This window comes from Schistocerca gregaria, unplaced genomic scaffold (assembly GCF_023897955.1).
Source record: "Schistocerca gregaria isolate iqSchGreg1 unplaced genomic scaffold, iqSchGreg1.2 ptg000649l, whole genome shotgun sequence".
NCBI lineage: Eukaryota > Metazoa > Arthropoda > Insecta > Orthoptera > Acrididae > Schistocerca > Schistocerca gregaria.
In genome coordinates, this window is record NW_026062034.1 from 655,001 (window position 1) to 662,500 (window position 7,500).

The following is a 7,500-nucleotide window of genomic DNA, read 5'->3' on the forward strand; positions in this document are numbered from 1 at the left end:
AAGTGCTCCACCCGCGACCGTACGTGCCCCGCCGAAATCGCAACTCCAGCGGATGAACGGCGGACTTTTCTCGCAGTCGTAAGTTGCAATCCACCCCTATATCTTGCGTCTCATGAAGAGTTATATCAAGTATGCCAAATTCCCGCTGTCCCTATACATGCAGTAAGTTCGTCATGGGCGCTGGCCGGCAGGCCGCGAGACCTGACGCCCGGCGGCAAAGAGTGCTCCTCTGAGGATATAGATGTTCCGTTCCGCCGCACAATGGTGACGGTGACCGCTGCCTGCGGTGGCAACGCTGGGCACAGTCGATACTCGCCGTGTGGTGGAAGGTAAACATTATGCGGTACATCAGTACTTTCCTAATAGTTCGGTCGTCTCACGGCACTGCTTAGTAAATGATGCAAGGCCACATATAGATGATTTATGCGAATGTCCCTATACGTGCTGTAAGACTGGGCACACAACGTGAATCGCACGTCAGCCAGACACTCGAACATGCACTACTCTCGGCCTGCAACGGAGACACACAATACGTAAACATCTGGAATGCGACAATGTCGAGTGCACCCTCTCTGCCACATTGCACCGTCGACACTATGATAACCAGACCAGTAGGTCCACCTATAAAAGCACAATACCACACTCCTCCGACAACTACCATTGCTCAGATAAACCAACACCACCAACACACATCCTACACAGAGGGGCACCAAATATCACCACCCGCCCTCGTGTTATACCACATGAAAAATTGCAGAAGTGAGAGACACAGACCCGCCAGCCTCTTGCTACAAGCATCGAACCGACGTGACGTATCTGACGGTGACTCAGGCATCCGCGTACTGCCACCACTATCCACCCCCCCCCCTCTCTGCCCCCTTCCCACACAATACCAAATTTAACCAACTTTATCGCTTAACCTAACTGTGGTTTTACCAGATTATCGCTTAACCTAACTGTGGTTTTACCAGATTATCGCTTAACCTAACTGTGGCTGTACCAGATTATCGCTTAACCTAACTGTGGCTGTACCAGATTATCGCTTAACCTAACTGTGGCTGTACCAGATTATCGCTTAACCTAACTGTGGCTGTACCAGATTATCGCTTAACCTAACTGTGGCTGTACCAGATTATCGCTTAACCTAACTGTGGCTGTACCAGATTATCGCTTAACCTAACTGTGGCTGTACCAGATTATCGCTTAACCTAACTGTGGTTGTACCAGATTATCCCTTAACCTAACTCAATTTGTCCCTTAACCTAACTCAATTTGTCCCTTAACCTAACTCAATTTGTCCCTTAACCTAACTCAATTTGTCCCTTAACCTAACTCAATTTGTCCCTTAACCTAACTCAATTTGTCCCTTAACCTAACTCAATTTGTCCCTTAACCTAACTCAATTTGTCCCTTAACCTAACTCAATTTGTCCCTTAACCTAACTCAATTTGTCCCTTAACCTAACTCAATTTGTCCCTTAACCTAACCCACGTTGTCCCTTAACCTAACTCAATTTGTCCCTTAACCTAACTCAATTTGTCCCTTAACCTAACTCAATTTGTCCCTTAACCTAACTCAATTTGTCCCTTAACCTAACTCAATTTGTCCCTTAACCTAACTCAATTTGTCCCTTAACCTAACTCAATTTGTCCCTTAACCTAACTCAATTTGTCCCTTAACCTAACCCACGTTGTCCCTTAACCTAACCCACGTTGTCCCTTAACCTAACCCACGTTGTCCCTTAACCTAACCCACGTTGTCCCTTAACCTAACCCACGTTGTCCCTTAACCTAACCCACGTTGTCCCTTAACCTAACCCACGTTGTCCCTTAACCTAACCCACGTTGTCCCTTAACCTAACCCACGTTGTCCCTTAACCTAACCCACGTTGTCCCTTAACCTAACCCACGTTGTCCCTTAACCTAACCCACGTTGTCCCTTAACCTAACCCACGTTGTCCCTTAACCTAACCCACGTTGTCCCTTAACCTAACCCACGTTGTCCCTTAACCTAACCCACGTTGTCCCTTAACCTAACCCACGTTGTCCCTTAACCTAACCCACGTTGTCCCTTTGCCTAACATAGTTCACTGCTCGGAATCTCTGGTGTCGTTGTTATCCTCATGTAGATGTCTTGCGAGTGTTGCTTACTTTCCACATATTCCCGCTATCCACTGTCAATTGTACTGCAATAGGACTATATCGCCCCCCCCCCCTCTGCCCCTCTCTTTGTGTCTCCGTCCTCTCAAGCTGGTCGGTCTGGCGTTTGAGTGTTAAATGAGCCTCGCAGCTGTTCAGTTGCGTTCAGATGTCGACGCCCTCAGTGTACGTCGTGGTATGGTCTGTGTCCATTGTCCGCTGATGTCGTACGCGTAACCCACACGCTGTACCGATCATCGGTAGTTACGTACAGAGTGAAGTAGTGTGATACGTGTGACCGTACGCTGGCTGTGCCCAACGGTGTCGAATCTCAATTTCCATATGTTGTGCTCGATGCTACTTGTCTCGTCTCCCAATAACAGCTAGGTTGCACTGTGGTACGCCGTAGAGGCGTGTGGGAGGAACGTACGAACGCATTGTATGTCACCCTGGGTCGCTGGGGGTGGTGGTGCGGTGAGTCAGGTCAGGTCAGCGTGAGCCGTGTGATGTAGTGACGCGTGTATTCCGACTTTGTCGTATTGCCTCACACAAAGTGCTACCCTGGTGGACCGCGTTCCATATCTGGGACATGCCGCAGATGCCGGTTGACAGTGGATCGCGGAAGGGACATCGCATACGTGCGCGGGCCACCTTCCACGTGTTCTCTTCTGCACATGTCGCAGTGTGTATGTGGTCTGATGTAGCGTGTCGTGACACATGACATCCTGGCATGCAAGAATTGTTGAATTCGCAAATGTAGGTGGACATCTACGTTTACTGCCCAAGATACGCAAATGAACTGGAAATCCGTTGTTGAGCGGTTGTTCACGCTGGAGGTGAATCTGTGATGGCGACGATCGGTACAGCTATTAACCGGTTGTTTCAGCGGTACCCGCCACATCCACACACGTGACTAGGCCCATGTGGGTATGAAGCGATACGCGGCGGTGGCTTGGTGGGACTGTTCCCGGCCGGTGAAGGGGGGCCGCCCGGCGTGTTGGCCGCGCGCTGCGTGGGCGCACGCGCAACAGGCGGCTGGTGGGGGGCGCCGAGTGGCAGGAGCGCCAGCCGACGGGCTCGGCAGGCGGCGCAGCTACGCTGCGGCGCACCCTGCACGCGGCGCCTGGCGGCCAAAGTTGGTTCAGCCGAGCCCGGTGCGAAGCGCGGTGGACATCTGCAGTGTGCTGGTCTGATTGAGGACTGTGTGCGTTGAGGATGCGCCGCCGCCTGGCACTCGGCGCCGCGACGCCGTCTGCTGCTCGGTCGCCCCAGCGGTTCTCGCAGGTGGTTTGTATCGCAGTTGTGCGGACGTGTTGGCGCGTGCGCTGTGCTGGGAGAGTTCGCTTCTGCACCCAAGTGGGGCTTTGCCCTTGTGTGGCGCTGGCGTTGGAGCTGCCGGTCACCATAGGTGGCGCGTGTTGTCTCCCGCCGGCAATGCCACGACAGCACGCTCCCGGGCCTCTGTCGGCAGCGGCAAGCTCAGTTGGGAGCAAGGGTGTTCGCACTAAAACCGTCTACTCGCCTAACTCCGGGCGATTGCGCCTCTCTCGAAACCGACCAAGTACCTAGGACGGCGCTGCGCGCCGCCGGGACCTGAGAGGGTTTCGAGGTGTATCGTGCAGGGGAGCTCGGCCTCCTCCTGTTTGCAGAATAATTGAGCGGACGCTTGCGTGTTCGCGCGGGCCCCCGGGACACACTCCCGGGCGGCCGGCTGCTCAGCTCTAGTTGACGCAGCTCCCTGGTTGATCCTGCCAGTAGTCATATGCTTGTCTCAAAGATTAAGCCATGCATGTCTCAGTACAAGCCGCATTAAGGTGAAACCGCGAATGGCTCATTAAATCAGTTATGGTTCCTTAGATCGTACCCACGTTACTTGGATAACTGTGGTAATTCTAGAGCTAATACATGCAAACAGAGTCCCGACCAGAGATGGAAGGGACGCTTTTATTAGATCAAAACCAATCGGATTGGCTTGTCTGGTCCGTTTGCCTTGGTGACTCTGAATAACTTTGGGCTGATCGCACGGTCCTCGTACCGGCGACGCATCTTTCAAATGTCTGCCTTATCAACTGTCGATGGTAGGTTCTGCGCCTACCATGGTTGTAACGGGTAACGGGGAATCAGGGTTCGATTCCGGAGAGGGAGCCTGAGAAACGGCTACCACATCCAAGGAAGGCAGCAGGCGCGCAAATTACCCACTCCCGGCACGGGGAGGTAGTGACGAAAAATAACGATACGGGACTCATCCGAGGCCCCGTAATCGGAATGAGTACACTTTAAATCCTTTAACGAGTATCTATTGGAGGGCAAGTCTGGTGCCAGCAGCCGCGGTAATTCCAGCTCCAATAGCGTATATTAAAGTTGTTGCGGTTAAAAAGCTCGTAGTTGGATTTGTGTCCCACGCTGTTGGTTCACCGCCCGTCGGTGTTTAACTGGCATGTATCGTGGGACGTCCTGCCGGTGGGGCGAGCCGAAGGGGTGCTTTCGCGTCCCGAGGCGGACCCCGTTTAAATCCTACCAGGGTGCTCTTTGTTGAGTGTCTCGGTGGGCCGGCACGTTTACTTTGAACAAATTAGAGTGCTTAAAGCAGGCAAGCCCGCCTGAATACTGTGTGCATGGAATAATGGAATAGGACCTCGGTTCTATTTTGTTGGTTTTCGGAACCCGAGGTAATGATTAATAGGGACAGGCGGGGGCATTCGTATTGCGACGTTAGAGGTGAAATTCTTGGATCGTCGCAAGACGAACAGAAGCGAAAGCATTTGCCAAGTATGTTTTCATTAATCAAGAACGAAAGTTAGAGGTTCGAAGGCGATCAGATACCGCCCTAGTTCTAACCATAAACGATGCCAGCCAGCGATCCGCCGCAGTTCCTCCGATGACTCGGCGGGCAGCCTCCGGGAAACCAAAGCTTTTGGGTTCCGGGGGAAGTATGGTTGCAAAGCTGAAACTTAAAGGAATTGACGGAAGGGCACCACCAGGAGTGGAGCCTGCGGCTTAATTTGACTCAACACGGGAAACCTCACCAGGCCCGGACACCGGAAGGATTGACAGATTGATAGCTCTTTCTTGATTCGGTGGGTGGTGGTGCATGGCCGTTCTTAGTTGGTGGAGCGATTTGTCTGGTTAATTCCGATAACGAACGAGACTCTAGCCTGCTAACTAGTCGCGTGACATCCTTCGTGCTGTCAGCGATTACTTTTCTTCTTAGAGGGACAGGCGGCTTCTAGCCGCACGAGATTGAGCAATAACAGGTCTGTGATGCCCTTAGATGTTCTGGGCCGCACGCGCGCTACACTGAAGGAATCAGCGTGTCTTCCTAGGCCGAAAGGTCGGGGTAACCCGCTGAACCTCCTTCGTGCTAGGGATTGGGGCTTGCAATTGTTCCCCATGAACGAGGAATTCCCAGTAAGCGCGAGTCATAAGCTCGCGTTGATTACGTCCCTGCCCTTTGTACACACCGCCCGTCGCTACTACCGATTGAATGATTTAGTGAGGTCTTCGGACTGGTACGCGGCATCGACTCTGTCGTTGCCGATGCTACCGGAAAGATGACCAAACTTGATCATTTAGAGGAAGTAAAAGTCGTAACAAGGTTTCCGTAGGTGAACCTGCGGAAGGATCATTACCGACTAGACTGCATGTCTTTCGATGTGCGTGTCGTGTCGTGTCGCGCAACACGCTACCTGTACGGCAGTGGCCGTGCGCCGCGTGCGGAACCACGCGTGCCTCTCAAAACTAGCGGAAGTGTTGTTGTTGTGTGGTACGAGCGCTGAAGCTCTGGAGCGGCTGGCCTGCGGTACCTGGCGCCTGGCGCCGGTTTTGAATGACGTTCGCCCGAGTGCCTGTCCGCTCCGGTGTGGAGCCGTACGACGCCCATCGGCTGTGAGGCCGTTGGACACAAAAAAAAATAGTGGAACAGGGGCCGTCAGACGCCTCAGTCCCGCAAATGCTACTGTCTTGAAAGAGACAGTGGGAGACTGAAAAGGAAAAGATCACCCAGGACGGTGGATCACTCGGCTCGTGGGTCGATGAAGAACGCAGCAAATTGCGCGTCGACATGTGAACTGCAGGACACATGAACATCGACGTTTCGAACGCACATTGCGGTCCATGGATTCCGTTCCCGGGCCACGTCTGGCTGAGGGTCGGCTACGTATACTGAAGCGCGCGGCGTTTGTCCCGCTTCGGAGACGTGGGAGTGTCGTGGTCGCCTGTGTGGCCGGCCGCGTCTCCTTAAACGTGCGATGCGCGCCCGTCGCCTGGCGGTTCGCATACCGGTACTTTCTCGGTAGCGTGCACAGCCGGCTGGCGGTGTGGCGTGCGACACCTCGTACAACGACCTCAGAGCAGGCGAGACTACCCGCTGAATTTAAGCATATTACTAAGCGGAGGAAAAGAAACTAACAAGGATTCCCCCAGTAGCGGCGAGCGAACAGGGAAGAGTCCAGCACCGAACCCCGCAGGCTGCCGCCTGTCGTGGCATGTGGTGTTTGGGAGGGTCCACTACCCCGACGCCTCGCGCCGAGCCCAAGTCCAACTTGAATGAGGCCACGGCCCGTAGAGGGTGCCAGGCCCGTAGCGGCCGGTGCGAGCGTCGGCGGGACCTCTCCTTCGAGTCGGGTTGCTTGAGAGTGCAGCTCCAAGTGGGTGGTAAACTCCATCTGAGACTAAATATGACCACGAGACCGATAGCGAACAAGTACCGTGAGGGAAAGTTGAAAAGAACTTTGAAGAGAGAGTTCAAAAGTACGTGAAACCGTTCTGGGGTAAACGTGAGAAGTCCGAAAGGTCGAACGGGTGAGATTCACGCCCATCCGGCCACTGGCCCCCGCCCTCGGCAGATGGGGCCGGCCGCCCGCGCGGAGCAATCCGCGGCGGGGTCGTGTCCGGTTGCCTTTCCACTCGCCGCGGGGTGGGGCCGTTCCGGTGTGCGGTGGGCCGCACTTCTCCCCTAGTAGGACGTCGCGACCCGCTGGGTGCCGGCCTACGGCCCGGGTGCGCAGCCTGTCCTTCCGCGGGCCTCGGTTCGCGTCTGTTGGGCAGAGCCCCGGTGTCCTGGCTGGCTGCTCGGCGGTATATCTGGAGGAGTCGATTCGCCCCTTTGGGCGCTCGGGCTCCCGGCAAGCGCGCGCGGTTCTTCCCGGATGACGGACCTACCTGGCCCGGCCCCGGACCCGCGCCGCTGTTGGCTCGGGATGCTCTCGGGCGGAATAATCGCTCCCGTCAGCGGCGCTTCAGCTTTGGACAATTTCACGACCCGTCTTGAAACACGGACCAAGGAGTCTAACATGTGCGCGAGTCATTGGGCTGTACGAAACCTAAAGGCGTAATGAAAGTGAAGGTCTCGCCTTGCGCGGGC

At 54.6% G+C, this 7,500-nt stretch overlaps 3 non-coding genes across 3 annotated transcripts in view; all 3 read left to right on the forward strand.

Moving 5' to 3' along the window:
- The first annotated feature begins 3,873 nt into the window (after nt 1–3,873).
- LOC126317862 (small subunit ribosomal RNA) lies at nt 3,874–5,766 on the forward strand. Its single transcript, XR_007556973.1, has one exon. It is a non-coding gene; the product is annotated as a small subunit ribosomal RNA (ribosomal RNA).
- A 368-nt stretch (nt 5,767–6,134) lies between these two features.
- LOC126317825 (5.8S ribosomal RNA) lies at nt 6,135–6,289 on the forward strand. The gene has a single exon (XR_007556939.1). It is a non-coding gene; the product is annotated as a 5.8S ribosomal RNA (ribosomal RNA).
- Nucleotides 6,290–6,477: 188 nt separating this feature from the next.
- Nucleotides 6,478–7,500, forward strand: part of LOC126317909 (large subunit ribosomal RNA) — a 4,222-nt gene continuing 3,199 nt past the window's right edge. The window contains exon 1 of the ribosomal RNA XR_007557016.1: nt 6,478–7,500. This exon is cut by the window's right edge and continues 3,199 nt beyond it. This is a non-coding gene — a ribosomal RNA (large subunit ribosomal RNA).